This window comes from Ursus arctos, unplaced genomic scaffold, assembly GCF_023065955.2.
Source record: "Ursus arctos isolate Adak ecotype North America unplaced genomic scaffold, UrsArc2.0 scaffold_9, whole genome shotgun sequence".
NCBI classification, from domain to species: Eukaryota; Metazoa; Chordata; class Mammalia; order Carnivora; family Ursidae; genus Ursus; species Ursus arctos.
Window position 1 is genome coordinate 40,649,384 of NW_026623111.1, and position 20,498 is coordinate 40,669,881.

Genomic DNA, 20,498 nt, shown 5'->3' on the forward strand with positions numbered 1-20,498 from the left:
GGGGCTCCCCGCTCAGGAGGAAGTCTGCTTCTCCCTCCACCCCTCCCTCCGCTTCTGTTCCCTCGCTCCCTCTCACTCTCTCCCTAGTAAATAAATAAAATCTTAAAAAAAAAAAAAAGATTTAGAACATCAGTTTATGGGGAAAATGTGTTCCAGATTCAAACAACATACCAAACAAACAAACAAAACAACAAAAAAACCTCTGTCAGAACAAAATTTTCTAAGTGAGAGTTGCCTGTTGTGTGTTTTATGTGAATTCAGAAATATGGTGACTCATCACCAGCCACACCTTCCCTGACTTCTCGTCTTAGGCCCTGGGGAGCGTGCGCTGGACAACACTGGGAATGCCTAGGGGACCATTTATTCGGCCGGGGGTTGTATTTATTTGTGTTGAGGCAGAGCCAGGAAACATTTATATTCCTGTCCGTATTTCGAAAGGAATTTCCCACTCATTCCCCCAGAAAGGAGCAAGATGGCACTTCCAGGTGCCTCCCCAGCTCCCGTCTTCCTCCTCCCCAGAGGAGGAGTAATGACCGATCTGATTGGTGAGACAGGAGAGCCCGTCTTTCCCTGGGCCCCCTTATTCAAGGGGGTTGGGCCGCTGCATTGAAAGCAAGGGCCTCTTTCCCTTTGCCTCTTGGATTTCGCATGGTGAGCCCTGGATGATGGAAGGGCTGCCCGTGCAGCATCGGCCGCCCTGTTTTAGGCAGGCCATATGGGGGTGCCAGGCCAGCTGACACAGGTCTCTGCTTTCCTGCCTCGCTTTCTTCCTCTCCCTGGTTGGAGGAGTGGGACTGCTGTGTCTCTCACAGTTCAGGGAAGGTGGCATGAAACTCTGCACAGTTCTCAGTCCAGCTTCTCAGAAGGTAGATACGATATTAAGCCCTGTTTTTGGCTCTTTATTTCTGTCCTCAATGAGAAAGGGACACCTGTTCCCCCCCAGGGTCAGCCCTTTGTGTTTTATTTGAATCCGTTCCTTTTATAAACAACTTTTCTATACCTGGGCATAAAGTGCGTGTGAAAATAAACCTCACGCTGGAATGAGAAAGTGTGTAAATCGGGCATTCTCCTTGTCTACAAAGCCAGTCTTTCTATATCCTAGAGTTTTCAGTGAAACCCAGGCCAACTCCCCGAGGAATTTTATATTAAGTGGCTTTGCCCTTGGGTCAACCCAATCGAACGCACGGCCATGCAGCCTAGCTCCCTATCTAGGGTCTCTCTTCTACACTTTTGCCATCCGTAGAATAGTTTTGCAATGCTTTGCTCACCAATAGCTATCGCATCGTGGAAGGGAACAGGCCTTGAAGGGTGTAGAGGGATGCTCAAAACCACAGAGAGTCCTGGAGCTGGGCAGACAGAGCGGCCAAACCTGTACACCGTAAATTCCAGATTACTTGGCAGTGGCTGTAGTACTTCTTAACTGCTTCCCATGAAAACTCAGTTTGCAATCTCTGGGAAATTCTGTCTTTTCACATTTATAGCCATTAGGTACCCCAGATTACTGCCTTGAAGGGGACTTGGGGACAGAGGTTGGACTAAAAGCAGTCAGGATAAACAAAGTGAGTTGTTACATCAAGAAAAATCAAATTTCATTTGCAACGCCTCTGAGTTTTTAATCAGAGTAGGAAAAACATGTAAGTTCAGACTCTTCCACTAAATCACAAATATTAGAAATTTGGAGCAATCTGCTTACGATCCCCAGGGATTAGGAAGATGTCAGCTTTATGTGTATATTTCTTTATTTGATGCTTATTTGAAATTAGGGATATTTCCCTTTGAGGTGAAACTATCTTTCAGGGCTCTGAAATGCCACGAGACTAAATATTGTACGTTCTGGGACTGTCAGGAAGAAGGAACCAAACTGTCACGATTAGGCAAAGACTCCAGTCTCCTCAAGGATTTTGTTTCCAGCCCTGAGGATACTGTCAACACTTAATAAATAAATGAAAATAGCAATAATAAATATTATGAGTAGAAATAACAATGTGAGGTGCACTCCGATTTCTTACAATCCAGGAAGAAATTTGTGGAGTTATCGCAGACTTTGGGAAAAATCCCAAGATTCTGTGACTCTTACCTCTATTTTCAGGAAACAAAAGCCTGTAGATTCCTTATTTTGAAAAGGCCTGGTTGGGTGCACTGACTAATTGATTGGGGTGTTTGATTTTTAAAGCCACACTGCAAATGAAAAAGCGATTGGAAAACATATAGGAGCATTTGTTTTTAAATGCGGCATTCTCTAAACTGGTCCAGACAGCTGGACCCCATTTTGTGTTTGTTTTTTCAAACAGATTCTTAGTGTTCTAAACTAGATCCATCTGTATGTACTAATTGCATTCCACCGACTAGGTTGGATGTTGTCTTTTTGGGAAAATCTCATTTAAAAGGAACATGGATGCTTAAATCTCATTGCTTCATTACTGGGGTCTCCGTGCTCTACTTTGCCGGAGAGCATTCATCCCGGTACAGCAAGCCTGTGCTTGCTCGCCGCCGGGTCACGTTGTGCAGTTACCAGACCTTAAATGTCCGGAGCAAGCATACCACGTGGCCTCTGAACGCTCTCAAATGGATTGGTGCCTCCTTCTTCACCCCAGTCACTCATATACATGTGTACATAAAAATGCTTTGAAAAACCAAGATAAATTCTTTTTTGTTTAAGAAAATCACAGAAGTCAACATTCTGCATGAAAAAACTCAAACAACTACAAAAAAAAGGCGCCTCAAGTAAAGTGTTAAGTCCGCCTGCCCTTTGGCACTTATCATCAACAGCACGCACGCACCCACACCCACACACCCACACCCACGCACAACACACACACACAACACACACACAGACCCTTATTCCCGGTCTCAAGGGATAATCAATATATATATAGACATAGAGATGGATTTGTGTGTGTGCGCATGTGTTTGTGTGTGTGTGCGAGCGCACACACAGGTCATAAATTATTTGCATCTCTCATTCATTATCTCATGTTGGCAGGACAAAGCACTAAAACTTAGTGGCTTAAAATAACATGAATCATTTCTTCTCTCTCAGTTTCTACGGATCAGGAAAGAGGGAGCCGCTTGACTGAGTGGTGCTGGGCTCTGGGGGGCTCGAGGGCTGTCAAGAGGTGGCAGCCAGAGATTGGCTGGGCCCGCAGTCATTCGAAGACTTGCCTGGGGCTGGAGGGTCCGCTCTCGAGGTCACTCACTCCCATAATGACAGATTGATGGCAGCTGTTGGCAGGAGGCCTGGGTCCCTCTTCAGGAGGGCCTCTCCACAGGCTGCTTGGATTTCCTCAGGGAATGGCACCGCACTTTCCCCACAGGGAGAGGTCCAGGAGGGAGGGCGGAAGACGCCATGCTGGTTACAATCTCGCCTCAGAAATCACACACAACCACAGACTGGAGTGCAGCCCAGGCTCAAAATGGACTACACCCAGGCGTGAACCCAAGGAAGTGAGGACAATGGGGGGGGGATGGCATTTTGGAGGGTGTGTATGAGCCAGCAACCCCCATGAAGAGGCAGAGTCTACCCCTTCACCCCTTCACTCCTTGATTCTGATGTAGCACCACAATTTGTTACGACCAGTGGAAACAGAGAAATGAGCTCGTGGGGATTCTGAGCCAAAGCTGCAAGATTTGCCTTTTCGGCCGCCACCACCCTCTTGGAATGCCTCTGCTGCGCGAACAGCCTCACTAGCCCTCCTCCAGGATGGCCGGTCCCGGCGCCCTTGTTTCGGCCTCAGATGTGAGCGAGCCCAGCCACCACGACATAGAGCAAAGACGAGCTGTCCCAGCAGAGCCCAGCCCAAATTGCCAAACCAAATCACGAATAAATACATGATTGTTGTTTGAAGGCACTAAAGCTTTTGGGATGGTTTGTTATACAGCAATAGGAAACGGATACAATACGAGAAACAAGTCTACATTTTCTCATTTGTGAACTCAAGGATATATTATAGACATCCATTCATCTAAGTAGGTACAGACCTTCCTCATGTTTTAAAAACAGTTCCAGTAGGGAAATTTCATAATATAGAAATGCCAGCATGATTTAACGTACTATTTGTGGACATTCAGGTTGTTGACAACATTTTTGCTAATGCATACAACGCTTTATGAACTTTATTGCTTACATTCGCAGACGTGGAATTGCTGGATTAAGGGAATATATGCTTAAATATTTGATGGGCCACATTGTACTTCAGAATGGTTGTGCCAATTTCCATCCCACTGACAGTGTATCAAATTTTAAAGGAAAGTCCTAATAGCTAGTTTATGCCCTCTTCCTAAATTTGCTTAAATTCAAAGCCAGGGGATTGGGAAACAGAGCTGAGGTAAGGTACAGAACTATGTGAAACTAGTACTTTTTCTCAAGCTTGTACTGAGAAGAGACCAAGAAACAGAATGTGAAAATTCCAAAGGTATGTGAGAGAGAAGTAGATGGACTTTTGGCGGCAGCTGGCTCCTCCCACAGGCCCCAAAGATACTTTTTCTATCTCTGAAAGCTTTTTTGGAAATAAATTAAATACAGAAGGCTGCCAACTAAAAGCTTTTAAAAAAATTATGACAATAATAAGCACTAAGTCTGAAGTATTAAAGTTAACAATAGTGGTTAGAGTCCTGTGAAAGTCAAACATTCACGAAACTTAAATCCAACTTGTCAGTCAAATTTTTAGACATAGCTTTTGGATGAACCTCAAGTCCCAGGAGATTCTCTGTGATCCTAGCTACACAATTAATGACGCTTAACATACAGTATGTGACCGGTACTATCCAAAGGGATGTACATACATTGTTGCATTTAATTCACGCAGAAGAGAAAGAAACTAAGGTACTGAGTAAATAAGTAACTTATTCAAGTTTATGGTAGTAATAAGCAGAGAAGATGGCATTCTAATCAGTTTGATTCCAGAGGCTCTGATATGTCAATTTCTGCATGGTAGACCTGTTAGCTGCCTATTCCCAGCATTCCTCCTTCCTGGAAGAAGCTGGAGATGTGTTCCCTTCCCAGCTTTCCCTGCAGCTAGAACACATTACCCAATATTGGCCAATGGGACCTGAGGAAAAGTCAGCTGGAAGACTTCTGAGGAAGACTTTACCCCTAATAAAAGAAAATGTGGAGAAAGTAACCCCTCTCTCCCCCCCAGCTCCATCCCAGATATTGTGGGTTGTAAATGTATTTCCTATAAATGTGTTGCCTCAATGTGAGGTGTAAATGTAGCACCCTTTTTGTACCGATGCTGCCAACCTGGAAGATGGCAAAGTAGAGAGATGAAAAGAGCCTGTATCCTTGATGATATGATATGAGAAATTGGAGAAGAAAGCCATGATAAGCCAAGGAAAATGGCCTTCAACGGATCCTTCCCTCATGACTCCCAGAGGACACCAACTCTGCTCACACCTTGATCTTGAACTTCTAGCCTCTGGAAACCAGTAGGAAATAAATTTCTGTTGTGGAAGCCCACCGGGCTGTGGTATTTGTTACAGAGGTCCTAGCAGACTCATACAATGCACCACCCAGTTCTCCCTCAAGACAGCCTGCCGTGGGCACCGTCACTGACTGACAGCCTCCTGCTGCCCCAGCACAGCCATGGCAGCTCACACCTCGGCCGCGCCCCCCTGGGCTGCTTCCTTCTGATGACGGAGTGGGGGGGGGGGGCTGGAGCTGGGTTATTCTAGCCCAACGTGGACTCTGCTGAGGGGCTGTCTTTGCACAAAGACGCCCCATTGACCTGGCAGGGATGTTCTCAAAGCGGCACTGCAGGATGAAGCGCTTCCTACCCAATCCTGCTTCGGTGCAGCCCTTCCTTCACGGGTTTTCCACTGTAATAGTGCTGAGGCTCTCTTCACCTTCCCCAGCAACCTCCCCCTCTTCGCTCTTTATGGCTATGACATGGTTTACACGTATATGTAGGCATATTCTCTATCTATCTATTCTCCACCCCCTAAGTCTATTTACTGATAAACAAATCTAAGTTTCCCAGCTAATGTGTATGGAACATTATAATTCATCCAAAGCCAAATGCAAATGGAAGTTCATACATAATTGAATAAACATTTCAAAACATTTTTCTGAGCTTAATGACACCATGTATTTCCTTTAAATAAAAAAAGAAAATTGACAACTGGACCAAGAGAATGATAAAACCTATAGGCATATCGCTAGAAGTTAGTGCAGAATGTGCTAGTGAAACTTCACAGGGTAGACCATTGCAATGTCTATTGACTATAGTGATTAAAAAAAAAAAATCAGCATCTCAGTGATTTTTAACCTCTATGTAAAACCAAGAGTTAGTCTTTGAATGCAGGGAAGGTCACCAGACAAAGCAAAGAACTCACATCTCGGCCCCTCCAGCATTTGAGGATGAGGAAAGGGAAAGTTCCCAGCTAGCCTTGTGCTAATTTTTGAATCGCAGAGCTCAGGACATAAGCCAACCAAAGTCACGCAAACATTGTGGGTAAACAGTGCCACGCCAGCCACTTCGGACCAGGCCAAACATATGGCAGGTGAAAGCGGATAACGTTTCCTCCCAAACATTTGTTTATTATTCTTTACAATCTTTGTTCTTAGAGAAGAAAAATGAGATTGGCTAGAATTGTGGATCCGTGTGTTTTTTTGCTTGCTTATTGTTTTTTATGTCTCTTTATTAGTTTTCTCACATTAAAAATTAAAGCATCCTCAGCAAAGAAAAAAAAATCTCAACAACCCAGAAGTGGATAAAGGAACAAGTGAAAGCCTCTTGGCCTTTCCTTCCTACCTCTGCCCTCCCCTTCTGCCTATGGCCATTGTGTCTCACTTGTAGATGGATAGTCCCCACCCCCCGACCTTTGGCTCACTGTTAGTCATTTGGCATGTATCCTTCTGAACTTTTTTCTGTGCACATGAAAAGAAAATAAACGATTATAAAAGAAAATCCACTGCCACATGTTCTTGAGGGGACTAATACGTCTGTTCCCATTCTCGAACATCTCAGAAAGACGAAAGGTAGCAGATGGTCCTGTGCTCAGGACTCCCTGTCTGTATCCATGTATTCTCCAGAGACTTCCATGCCTAATTTAATTAACTGAAATTTACATAGCCGCATATGGCTGGTGGCTACCATATCGACAATGCAGGTCTACAGAAAGTCATATTTCTCCAAAGAAGATCCAATTCCCAAAATGGAAGGAATCTGACCCATGTTCCCCTGCTCCCTCTCCCTGGGCTCCTTTTCAGTGATCCAACCCTGATCCACTTATAACTCGGTCTCTGAAAACAATAACCTCTAGATACAGGCGATAAATTTTAGAGCTGCCACGTTCATTGGAAGTGAGAATAGAGAGGGAGAATTGGGTTGTTCACCAGTTGCTGTTTCCCTTTTTGAATAAAGTAAAATATGAACTCTCCACAATCATAGTTTGTGAAATCCATGGAGTCCATTTCTATGCCTTTATGAGGACGATCACATAAACAAGTCTTGTTAGATGTTCACATAGTAATTGCTAAGAGGCCTCCAAAGAAGGAAATCCTCAGCCTGCCTCAGTACCCCAGTCCAACGTTTAATTGGTCTCACTCTAAAACACTCAGGGGGGTATTTTGATCCTTGTCTACTTTGAGTCTTGTCTGCTTCCTGGTATTCCCTGTGGAGGGGTCACCATCTTTCTTCTTGGATTCCAATTTAGAAAAACTTCACTCAGTTTCCCTATTTGTTTTGTAAGCTTCTCATACTAGATCCTGGGTAATCGTAATAAGTTGTAAACAGCAACGTTTGCCCAAAGGGGCAGTGAGCAAATAGCTGGAAAGGTTGAAGGTGATGCTTCGTGGAGACATGTGATATCACACAGCCTGTTCTTGGAACCAGAAAGGGTATGATCTGTGACTGGTATAACACAGATGCACTCTCCCATTCAAAACTGGGTATGTGTCTTATTTTCTTCTATGTCTTCTCAACTTGTTTGTGTAGCCAGAGGCTGCTGTTTTGCACATAGGGTCATTTTGAAACTTCCAAGCGTTCTTGACGCTGCAATCATATTCAGAGTTAGTGGGTACATGTGCTAGTTTCTTTGCTTCCCAAATGACAGAAAAAAGTAAAAAAAAAATCGTATTTTTTTTCTGATTAACAAATTTTAGTTATTTTTTAAAATACAGAAAGTAGAAAGAAGAAATAAAAATCAGCTAACCCTTCCACTCAGAGATCACAACTAGTAAATTTTTTGGTATTATTTCAGATATTTTTCCCTGCAAGTATACACAAATATATTACTCCATTCTAAGCTAGCAGAATCTGGAAGGTTGTGATGGCAAAACCCATTTCCATCAAGAAAGCAATCAGAAGATGGTACAAAATGTTGCATTTCTCCTGAAATCCCATTTCAGGCCAAAGAGAGCCATCTAGGTGGGCACCTGGCCCTGAGCACTTTCTCTGATCTGCCTCTCCCTTCTCTCCTCCCCCATACAATCCTCGCAGTCTTTCCTAGCCCCCGCTTTCTCCCAGCGGACCCAGATCCATTCTGGAGGTTCAGTGCCTGATGCTGCCTCATCCCTAAAGAGCTCTTTCTCCCATACAGGAAGGAGCACAGGCCTCCACGCTGCACGGAGAGATCAGCTACGAGGGCCAGCACGCTCCACCAAGTTCATCTTGTCCACCTAAATGCCCCTGCTCCCACACTTACATCATTCTGCTTTGGGAAGCTCCACAAAGAAGGGAGCATGACTTAGTCTAGTGCTTCGAGGATAGAAAGAAACATCAATAAAACATAATTCCATCACGATCTTATGGCAATCGGGCCAGATTCCTACCCTACTCTTTAAGCCTAGATATTTTCAACTGTCAAATGGGGACAGTGCTATCTACCTCATAGGATTGTTGGGAAGATAAAATGAGCTACATGGAGAAGTTTAAATAAGGCCAACAGGAAGAGAGACCCCTAGATATCTGGCTGATGGTTCTCCAAGAGTTCCTGCAAAGTAGCAGCGCCTTTATGTTCCAGGATCTGGCCCTTAGCTTTATAGGTCCAGAATTTGGATGATTAGTTCATCCATTAGGGCTCCGGGGTGGGAGGAGCCATTGTGCATAATTTAATTGTTTAGTTAAAATATTTTTAAGGGAATTCTCACAGAATAATCTTACTAAGTCCTTTGAGGTATAATACAATTTGCATAACATTCTGAACACACGAGGTGTGGCTCAGAGGAGGTGCCATATTATTCCGTATGCTTTCCTTCATCTTCCCAATCAAAGCATAAATTCTAATAAGAACAGGACATGGTAAAATTTGGTAGGTTATTCTTCTAAACAGCCTCATGACCCTGAGGGCAAGTTGTTCATTGTTTGGACCTCGGTTTCCTCATTCGGACAATGAGTGGTTATCTGTAAGGTGCTTTCCAGACTTCAGAGTCAGTTGTGTCTATACAGGATCTAGAATGGCACTGGAGCAAAGACAGCGCTCAGTAAATACTTGTTGATTGAAATGGGGCCAAGGTAACAAGATGCATTTTTTAAAAGCTGTTCTTCCGTGAGTGCCAGAACAAAGTGTTCCCACAAGGGTGTGGAAGAGTAGGAGACTAATGGAAGGTTTTTGGGAAACCTTCAAGCAACAGGGGAGAGTCCCCCAAACAGAACTTGGCTAGATTACCATAGAGGAAATTGCACAATTTTGGAGGAACCAGATTAAAAATGCTAACGGAAGGAGACATTCCACTTTCAAAAGACATGAAGCAGGAGGCAAGATCCATTTGTTGCTCGGAGAAAAATAATGTAGGAAGTCAAACAGCTCTAAATGTCCTCTCCCCCACAAAAGGTCTGCTCTTATTAGAGATATTTAAAAATAAGACAAAGCGTTGTCACTCCCACCAGCAGACAAAGTGCTCTAATGTTCCCATTTAAGTTCTCTTCCTTGACCCTGCATTTTCCCTTAATTGCCCTCACAGGACTAGTTGCATCACCCTTCCCCCTCCCATTTTATCTCCTTGTCCCTGAAGGGAAAAGGGTCTTTTGATATAACAATGCATGAAAGTCTCCACTGGATGAGTAAAGAAGCCCTCAGCTGTAAGGATGCACTGTGCTCCTCCCAGGCTGCACTGAGGGGAATCAATACTCTGGAGGGGAAACCGAGAGATACAACAGGAAGTGGTCGGAGAGAGAAGGCACGACAAAATGGAGATACCTATATGTTTATACTATGCAACGGGACATTTCCAACAGTGGCTGAGACTACTAGTTGTCTCCTAACATCTATTCTCCTCTTCAGAATAGAAATTTAAGCTAGGCACATGGAAGTTCCATAAAAGAATTGATTTCCCAGCCTCCTTTGCAGTTAGATGTGGTCATGTGACCAGTATCTGGCCGGCGGAATTTGAGTGGAAGTGACGTGCATAGATTTCTTGCCATGTCTTAAAGGGAAGAACTGTGTCCTCCCTTCTCCCCTCCGCACTTCGGCTGGAATGTGGATATTAAGGTGTGAGCTACAGCAGCTATCTTGGGCCATCTTATGAACTGAACTCCATCCTCTTCAAACTCATATGTTGAAGGCTTAACTTCCAATGTGACTGTATTTGAAGATAAGGCCTTGAAGGAGGCAATTAAGGTTAAGCAAGTCATAGGGTGGGGCCCTAATCCAACAGGACTGGTGTCCTTATAAGAAGAAGAGACACCAAGGGCAGGCATACACAGAGCAAAGGTTATATGAGGCCACAATGAGAAGACAGCTATCTGCAACTCAGGAAGACAGTCCTCACCAGAAACCAACATTGCTGGCACCTTAACCTTGGACTTCCAGCTTCCAAAACTGTGAGGAAATAAATTTCTGTTGTTTAAGCCCCCCAGTCTGTGATATTTTTTTTTATGGCAGCGCTAGGAGACCAAAACAGGTCATGAGACAAAAGTCACCTGTTGAGGATGACAGAACAATAAGATTCAAAGGAGCCAGGTTCATGGTGGTTGTGAAGTTGCCGTACCAGCCCTGGGTCACCTTCCTGATCTTCTAAATGAGAGAGCACAAACTTCTATGAAATCACTGTAATTTGGGGGTCTTTGTTAAAACATCAAAGTTTGTTCCCAAACTAATATAGCAACCCTCTTAGGTAAAGAAGGATTGATAGTCCAAGAGAAACAGTCCTCTGTTGTATGTTTGTAGTTAGTTATAATGTTTAACTTAACTGAATGGTAATGTCCGTTAATATGTCATTTATAGTGAGTAAAATCATTCTCAAACGTATGCTTTTGTCTTACAACCTGATTAAAGTCCCTAACTGAATATTTTTTTAAAAGATTTATTTATTTATTTGAGAGAGAGAGAGAGAATGAATGAGCAGGGGCAGAGGGAGAGGGAGAGAATCTCAAGCAGACTCCCCGCTGAGCTTGGAGCCTGACACAGGGCTCAATCCCATGACCCCGGGATCATGACCTGAGCTGAAATCAAGAGTTAGACGCTTAACCAACTGAACCACCCAAGAGCCCCCTTAACTGAATATTGATTGAAAACAATTATTTGCACCAAGATGATCTCCACTAATGTAGGCTCTGCAAACTGCTATCCCTACAGGCGTGCTCTGATACCTCTTTGTAGCTGCCCTGCTCTGCCGTCTTCCATTAGATACAAAAGGAGGTGGCACTAGAGATTCAGGATAAGGACAGGCACTCATTGTGTCTGTTACACTTCTGACTTGTAGTCTCACGCACCCTCAGAGAGGGTACAGAGAGATGAAAGCAGAGAGATAAAAGCAGAGATGAAGCAGAGAGATGAAAATTATATTCCGCAACTGTTGCCATCAGAAATGTCAGAACAAGAATTTATTATTATGGAAATGATTTTGTGGTGAACTTACATTGATTATACTGGTTGGTTATTATTTTTAAAGAGCTCAGAGCTTAAATCAGTTCCTCTCTTTGATTAGACTGTGCATTCACAGACTTTAAAACTCACCCTTTAGAATTTCTTAAAAGCAACAAAGTTAATATTCTTGAAATAACTTTGCAAAGCAGATAGAAGGGGTGTGTTAAGCTCATTTGTTTTGGTGTATGGAAACCTCTCCTATATCATGATTCTGAAGGCTGGCTGTATGGCCGGTGAGCTATGTATACAGTGCACATGTGTGTATATACAATACACTTACACACTCCGTATGCTCTTTGTCCTCTACCTCTCAAAAGTCCTCTTCAGCATTCAGGCTACCTCTGCATTTGCCTATTTCCTGCTACATGTGCTATTTCTCTGTATCTGGCCCAGTTTCTTTCCTCTCAGTTTACAATAACCATCCCACCCACTACGGATACAGAAGGACAGCCTCCCCCCCTCACTGTTGATACAGAGCTCTTAAAATGTTAATACTGCTCTTAAAATGGATGGCAATATCTTCGCTGAGGATGTTAAGGATGCATGAAATCAAGTATAAACTTTCAGTTTGTCAATCTTGTAGTGTGGGAACCTGACCTCTGAAATACAGGCCAGCTCCTATCCTTCCATCTCAAAAAAGTTCCCTTTCTCCAGCTTTTTAAAAAACATACAGTTATTGAGCATCTATTATGTGCCAGATGTCATATGAGCTTCTTTCGCATACCCTGTCTCAATGAATTTTCATAGACCGTTGATATTGTCTGTATAATATCACGTATTCTTTTCTTCCTTGCTAACAGAACCTAGATTTTGTTTGCAGAGGAAATAGACCCAGACAAAGCTTGCTTTCCCACATTCCTCGGCTGCTAGCGGTGACCATGTGACTAGCTGGCCAATGACATAAGTATACTGAGGAAGAGAGGTGGTTCTGGAACTGTAATACAGAGACAGCTGGCAGTACCCCACCGTCTTCCATCTGCCTGAAACTCAGATGTGATGGCTGGAGTTGTGGCAATTATCTTGCAATGGTGAAGATGTCAGTCCTAACATTACCGAGGTGCTGAACCAATGTCAGCAACTGTCAACTTCCAGATTTTGTGTTATGTGAGAAAAAACAAACAACCCCTTGTCTGAGCCAGTACAGTCAAGTCTTCAGTTGTTTGCAGTGCTGTAATCCTAACTGACTCCGCTCACGAGGATACTGAAGTTGGTTTTAATTGTTGCCTTTTTTCCTTTTCTTCATTTTTACGATATTTTCAGTCCATTTGTTTTTCCTTCCGGCTTTTTATCCTGATCCTTTTCCCATCCAGTGTTTCTGCTTGACTTTATTTTCTTTTTGGCTTTTTTCCTCCACTGCTTTTCTTCCTGGAGTGTTAAGGCCGATCTGCTATATGATGAGGTGTGATTCAGTCCAGGAAAAAAGTGATGTGGCTTTGGTATCACTGTGGCCATCCCTACTTACCTAACTCTAACCTACTCACACACCCAAACACACACACGCACGCACACACAGACCCCTTGAAGGTTGTGGGAAGGAAAGAACACAGAGTTTGCCTTCAGTCTTAGGTGTCCTGTAAAGAGTAGTGATTTTTATGCCCTATAAGGGCCTTTGCATTGTTGCTGCTGGTGGCTTACATCATAATCGTTTCCTCACTCTTCCTTCCCCATCCTTCCGCATAACCTTGATAGTTTTCAGTTTACAGGAAGGGCTATTCATGCTTATAGAATATAGACACCCTCCTCACCTCTCTGCCACAAATCACCAGGAATCACCTGAAACTGTTCAAAGGATCATCCTAATTCCATTCCTCCTTGCCTGTGAACGGTCAGTTCCCATCTGTTCATGCACACAGTTCGGCTCTTCCAGTAGTGTCCTTAATATATTAATCATGATCATGTTAAAGATACTTTGCGGTATTTCAGCATCTCTAAGCAGTTCTGTTGCTTCCTTTGTCTCTCAACAATGGGTCTCATAGAAATAGAGAACAGATTGGTTGCCAGAGGTTGGGGGTGGAGGAGTGGGGGAAGTAGGTGAAGGTGGATAAAAGGTACAAACTTCCAATTCTAAGACTAATAAGGTCTGAGGATGGGCTGGACAGCACAGTGACTATAGTTAACAGTACTGTAGTTTATATCTGAAAGTTGCTAAGAGAGTAAATCTTAAAAGTTCTCACAAGAAAAAATGTGTGACAAGACTAAGCTATGTGGCAATCATTTCATAATCCATACATTATCAAATGATTGCATTGCATACTTTCTATTTATACAATGTTATATGTCAATTACATCTCAATAAAACTGGGGGAAACACAATTTTAAAAAACAATGGGTTTCTTTTTTCCCTTTGCTTTTTTGTATCTCTTTATTTTTCAGGGACTGGCAGACATTACGCTTGAAGAACAGTAGAGACTGAGATCAACGATATTCACTCCCAGAAACAGGCATGCCTCTTCTTCTGTCTGGCCAGTAGTGTGGGGAAACTGAGTCAATCTGCTCAGCAGCTCAGCTGGGTTTATTTTCATTACCGCTCTCATTACCTTCACTGCACTACTGACTTCAAATGCCTCTCACGGTATGCCGTCTACATTTTGCTTAGTGAAGCGCCTTGAATTCTAGAATAATTTTGTCTGTGTTTCTGCTCCGCCTTCAGACTTCAGCTGTGCCTGCTTGCTGACACCACCGAGGGCTCTCCTTCCCTGCTCTTGTTCCTCCTCCAGTAGTAGAAAATTGGTGCTTGTTGCTTGGTGCCAGGCTCCTGACTGGGGAGTAGGAGGGGCTTCTCAGGTCTCCTGGATCAGCTTCAGATTTAGGCAACGACTGTGCCCTTAACCTTAGAGGTACAGCCTCTCTGTATCCTGCTCGTCCACCTCCCCCCAGCCCACAGGGCCACATACAGTGTGACTGCTGGGGCAAGAGACATGTTTCTGTCCCTGCGGCAGCAGGAGCAGACCCCTGCTTTGTATCAGTGCAAGATCTGGGCGCCGAGAGGTTTTCCTGCCCCTCCTCCAGGGCGGATGGGTTTTGCCTCTATTCTTCCTCCAGGAGCAATGGAGTTTCTCCTGGTTCCTTTGGTGGGGGCCTGCAGGGCAGGCAGGAAGGAGGCTTTTATACCCCCCCCATCCAAAGTCAGAGGGGTGCTCTTTCTACCTCTCTCGCAGGAGCCCTGAGGGTAAGATGTTCATACTGCATTTCCCCCAGTAGCTTAAGACTTTGCATCGGATGACAGAAAGGTCGACAGTGATTTTTGCCTGTTCTCCAATGACATCTTGACATCTCCTACACACCTGGGCCACTGAGGGGTGCTCTCTCTGTCTTGCTCCGCCCTCTATCTTTGTGAACACCTGTGAGAGGCCCAAGGAGAAGAGGTGGAGAGTAAGAACCCCCCTTGTGTCTGTAGCTTGCCCTTTAACTACACTGGTACATCGGCACATACTAGGTCTTTAGGAATTTGCTAAAATGTTAGCTTGTTTCTTCTTACTTCTTTGGCAGCGACCTCTTCTCTCTGTGCCTTGCCACAAGCAAAACAGGCTGTGCATCTCATTTCTCCTGGGAGAATCTTGTCACTTTTTTTGAGCTCCATTTCTTTGGTTGCCTTGAGACCTCAGCTCTCTGATGAGCTTAAGAAAAGTTATGATTTTATAGATTATCCAGATTTTTCTCACTGTTAGCATGGGAACAATGTACTCTTGTGGTTTTCTACATCCTAAGTAGAAGCAGAACTTTGAAGAATTATATCAGTTTTAAGTTTAAAATGTGTCCCAAATCTGACCACCTCTCACCATCTTTACTGTTTCCTCTCTGGTCTCTCTATCATCAGCCCTCACTCATATTATTACAAAAGTCTTCTAACCAGAACCCCTGCTTTTGCCCTTACTTTGCATACAGTCTTTTCTCAATGTGTCATCCAAGGTGATCTTTTTAAGCCTTAAATCAGATCACGGCACTTCTTTGCTCAAACGTCTCCAAAGGTTCCGTACTTAAAATAAAAATCAAAGTCCTTGAAATGACCTCCAGGGCCTTGCATGAGCTGTCCTCATTTCCTACTGCCCTCTCCCTTGCTCGTTCTGCTCCAGTCACTTTGGCCTGCTTGCTGTGCCTTGAAGATGTCAGGCATGTATTACCCTGAATGCTTTGCAATGGCTGTTCCCTCTCCCTGAATCTCTCTTCCCCCAGCTATCTGCATGATCATCCCCTTGTCTCCTTCAAGTCTCTGCTTAAATGACTTCCTTGACAAAACTATTTAAATTGCTTCCCCGCCCCTCCCTATAAGGCTAATCTTGCTAACCCTGACCTCCCTCTTACTCTATATCACACTGACCACCTTCTAACATGCTATGTAATTTACTTATTACCTTCTTGTTTCTTTTCTGTCTTTCTCTGCCAGATTGTAAACTCTGAAAGTAGGAAGAATTTTTATCTTTTTGCTTTCTGACCCATCCTAGGTAGCTAAGGCCACGCCTACAAGGTCGGAGTTGCTTATATAAATATTTGTTGAATAAGTGACTTCATGGCAGCAGCATATCATGGATTGAAACGGTGAAGGAGCTCTGCACACCCACCACTGTCGCAGCAGACGAGTAATGTGGAGGCTGTGAACCATAAGATATGGAACACAGCACAGCGTGCAGAAGGTAGAACGTACCCGCACAAGGGCACACTATTCATTTGCAAGCACTCATACACAATACGTATGAAACATACTGGAGTGGGTGCTGGTACTGACGGGAGATAAAAGGGAAGAAGAAAGAAAGAACAATGGAAAGAAGGAAAGAAAAGAATTGAAGGGATTTCCCAAGGACAAATGATAAAAATGCATCATGAAATGAGGAATGTGAATTAATTCGACACAGGTATGTGAGGTTAAAAAAAATGTATTTCAGCACTTTTACTAACTCAAATTGTTCTTCCCTTCCATGAGTCAGAACAGAAAGGGTTTATGTACTGTAAATGTTTATGTGCCCAACACGGGAGCACCCAAATACATAAAACAGTTAATAACAAATATAAAATAATTGATAATAATACAATAATATATATATCTGTAAAACTATAAAGCACTTATGAAGGCAATTAGATAAAATCAGAGTGGGAGGGGCGCCTGGGTGGCACAGCGGTTAAGCATCTGCCTTCAGCTCAGGGCGTGATCCCGGCGTTATGGGATCGAGCCCCACATCAGGCTCCTCCACTAAGAGCCTGCTTCTTCCTCTCCCACTCCCCCTGCTTGTGTTCCCTCTCTCGCTGGCTGTCTCTATCTCTGTCGAATAAATAAATAAAATCTTTAAAAAAAAAAAAAATCAGAGTGGGAGACAAACCATAAGGGACTCTTAACTCTAGGAAACAAACTGAGGGTTGCCGGAGGGGAGGTGGGTGGGGCGATGGGGTAACTGGGCGATGGGCATTAAGGAGGGCACTTGATGTAACGAGCACTGGGTGTTACATGCAACTGATGAATCACTAAATTCTACCTCTGAAACTAATAATACACAATATGTTAACTACATTGAATTTAAATAAAACATTTTAAAAAGAAAAAGTAATAAGTAAAAAGAGGTTCAGGATACTTGTGATGTTTGGCGCCACTGAAAAATCTGCAAATACAGTTAAGCATGTATTTCCAATACTATAATTGCCATTAATAAAAGTTGAAATCAAATTGTAAAAAAAAAAAAGATCCCATTTACAATTGCCCCAAAACAATAACATATCTACGCATAAACTTAACCAAAGAGGTGAAAGGCCTGTACTCTACAAACTATGAAACGCTGATGAAAGAAATTCAAGTTGATGCAAAGAAATGGAAAGGTATTCCACGCTCCTGGATTGGAAGAACAAATATTGTTAAAATGTCTATACTACCCAAAGCAGTCTACACATTGAATGCAATCTCTATCAAAATACCAACAGTATATTTTTCACAGAATAGAACAAACCATCTTAAAACTGGTATGGAACCACAAAAGACCTTGGATAGCCAAAGCAACCTTGAAAAAGAAAATCAAAACTGGAGGTATCACAATTCCAGATTTCAAGTTATATTACAAAGTGGCAGTAATTAAAACAGTATGGTGCCTGGTTAACAATAGACACATCAATGGACTAGAATAGAAAACCCAGAAAAAAATTCACAATTTTATGGTCAATTAATCTTCAACAAAGGAGGAATTAATATACAATGGAAAAAAGACACTCTCTTCAACAAATGGTGTTGGGAAAACTGGACGGTCACATGCAAAAGAAAATGGACCACTTTCTTTTGCCATACACAAAAATAAACTCAAAATGGATTAAAGACTTAAATGTGAGTCCTGAAACCATAAAAATCCTAGAAGAGAGCACAGAGTATAATCTCTCTGACTTTGGCCATAGCAACAGTTTTCTAGACATGTCTCCTGAAGCAAGAGAAACAAAAGCAAAAATAAACTATTGGGACTACGTCAACATAAAAAGCTTCTGCACAGAGGAAGCAATCAACAAAACTAAAAGACAACCTACAGAATGGAAGAAGATATTTGCAAATGACATATCTGATAAAGGATTAGTATCCAAAATATAGAAAGAACTGATACAACTCAATACCCAAAAAACAAATAATCCAATTTAAAAATTGGCAGAAGATAAGAACAGGCATTTCACCAAAGAGGACATCCAGATGGCCAACAGACACATGAAAAGATCCTTAACATCCCTCATCATCAGGGAAATGCACATCAAAACCACAATGAGATGCCACCACACACCAGTCCGAATGGTTAGATAAAAAACACAAGAAACAACAGATATTGGCAAGAACGCGGAGAAAAAAGGAACCCTCTTGTGTTACTGGTGGGAATGCAAACTGGTGTAGCCATTGTGGAAAACAATATGGAAGTTCCTCAAAAAGTTAAAAATAGAATTACCCTACAATTCAGTAATTGCACTACTGGATATTTACCCAAAAAATACAAAAACACTAATTCAAAAGATATAAGCTCCCCTATATTTATTGTAGCATTATTTATAATAGCCAAACTATGGAAGCCATCTAAATGTCCATCGATAGATGAATGGTTAAAGAAGATGTGGCATATACACACAATGGAATATTACTCAGCCTAATAAAGAACAAAATCTTGCCATTTGCAACAATACGATGGTTCTACAGGGTATAATGCTGAGTGAAATAAGTCTGTCAGAGAAGGACAAATACCATAGGATTTCACTCATATGTGGCATTTAAGAAACAAAACAAATAAGCAAAGGGGGGAAAAAAGAGAGAGAAAAATCCAGAAACAGACTCTTAACTATAGAGAACAAACTCATGGTTACCAGAGGGGAGGTGGGTGGGAGGATGGGGGAAATAGGTGATGGGGATTAAGGAGGGCACTTAACACAATGAAAAAAAAAAAGAATGAAAAAAATGCACTTTAGCACTTGTACTAACTGAAACTGTTCTTCCCTCCATGAATCAGAACAGAGAGTGACTATTTACCGTGATTTCACTGCTCAGTTAGGGAACCTGTAGTTCAGGTGAATAAATGATGCAGGAGTTAAGACCAAGAAGATCTAAGGCCGCAGAGCTCGGTGTCTCTGTAAGTGGTGTGACGTCACTCAGAGACGCAGCTGTCAGCCAGCTCTGCAATTTATGTCTTCAAGTTCTCGTCCCAAGACTGATAGATTTCCTGTCCCTAGCATTAACTGTTTCTCCCCCTCTCCTATCTTTTACCAAAATGTTTTCAAAGACAAATTCTCCTTTAACTATTTGTTGTTGTTGTTGTTAAGAACAATAATGTGCTTTTTGAGTTTATGAAGTTACCTACCTACATACGACAGTAAACAACTGAGTAAAAGAAATCCTAAAGTAAAGAGGCCAGTTGTAAGCAACATCAAATGGAGGGGCTCAGTCCCATATGGCTCATACATTCTGGAATTTTCCTAGGACAGAGGAGCATCACGCTTCTCTGAACAGGAGACACATATGCATTTATTATGAAACTTTCCTATTCTGACCTGCACAGGACCAACATTTTGTTCCTACTAAACCGAGCAAGTCCTTACTTTGTCCAATTCTTAGATGTCTGTGTTTTACATGATTTTTTTTATACCCCAAACTCGAAAAGAAATGACCTACCACCTTCCATGAAGAGATGTATCCGGAGAAAGGGTGAGGGGGGTAAGGCAATGGCAGCGTGGCCAGGGCCTGGGGCTGTGCAGCCCGTGGGAGCCTCATTCCGGGCGTGTCTGGGGACTGGCAGACATCTGTGCTCTGAAACAGAAACCACCAGAAAAGTCACTGGTGAGCTGCACTGGTCGGTTGAGAAACAGGTTAGGACAGAATCCAAGGACATCGCGAGTGAAGCTGGCGAAAGGAAATGCAGCTCGTTGGAAGAGAATGGGTTGACAACTCTCCAGCATTTCTTCTCCCTCACGTGCTGCTTACAAAGCAAGTTTTCCCGGGGTTTTCAGGATAAATGGGCCAGAGACATATGGATTCTATTTTCCCAGAAACTCAGATGTCTTCCACAATGAAGTGGAAAACTGCTCAGAAAATACACACCAGAGGTTACCCCAGGTCCTCAAACCTTCTAAACATATTTTACACTATTTTGCTGATTTTTAAAAACTAAGTCAATCTCTAGACATGAATAAGTTCTTAACTCGAATAATGAATAATAGTAAATGGTCATTTTTCACCCCTCCCAGGGCCTGGCCAAGAC

At 42.8% G+C, this 20,498-nt stretch overlaps 1 protein-coding gene across 1 annotated transcript in view; it reads right to left on the reverse strand.

Annotated features, from left to right (window-relative positions):
* LNX1 (ligand of numb-protein X 1) overlaps window positions 1-20,060 on the reverse strand; it is a 199,771-nt gene extending 179,711 nt beyond the window's left edge. Inside the window, exon 1 of the mRNA XM_057309693.1 lies at window positions 19,913-20,060. The gene's annotated coding sequence lies outside the window, so the exon portion shown is untranslated. The remainder of the gene's footprint in view (window positions 1-19,912) is intronic.
* Between the last annotated feature and the right edge of the window lie 438 nt (window positions 20,061-20,498).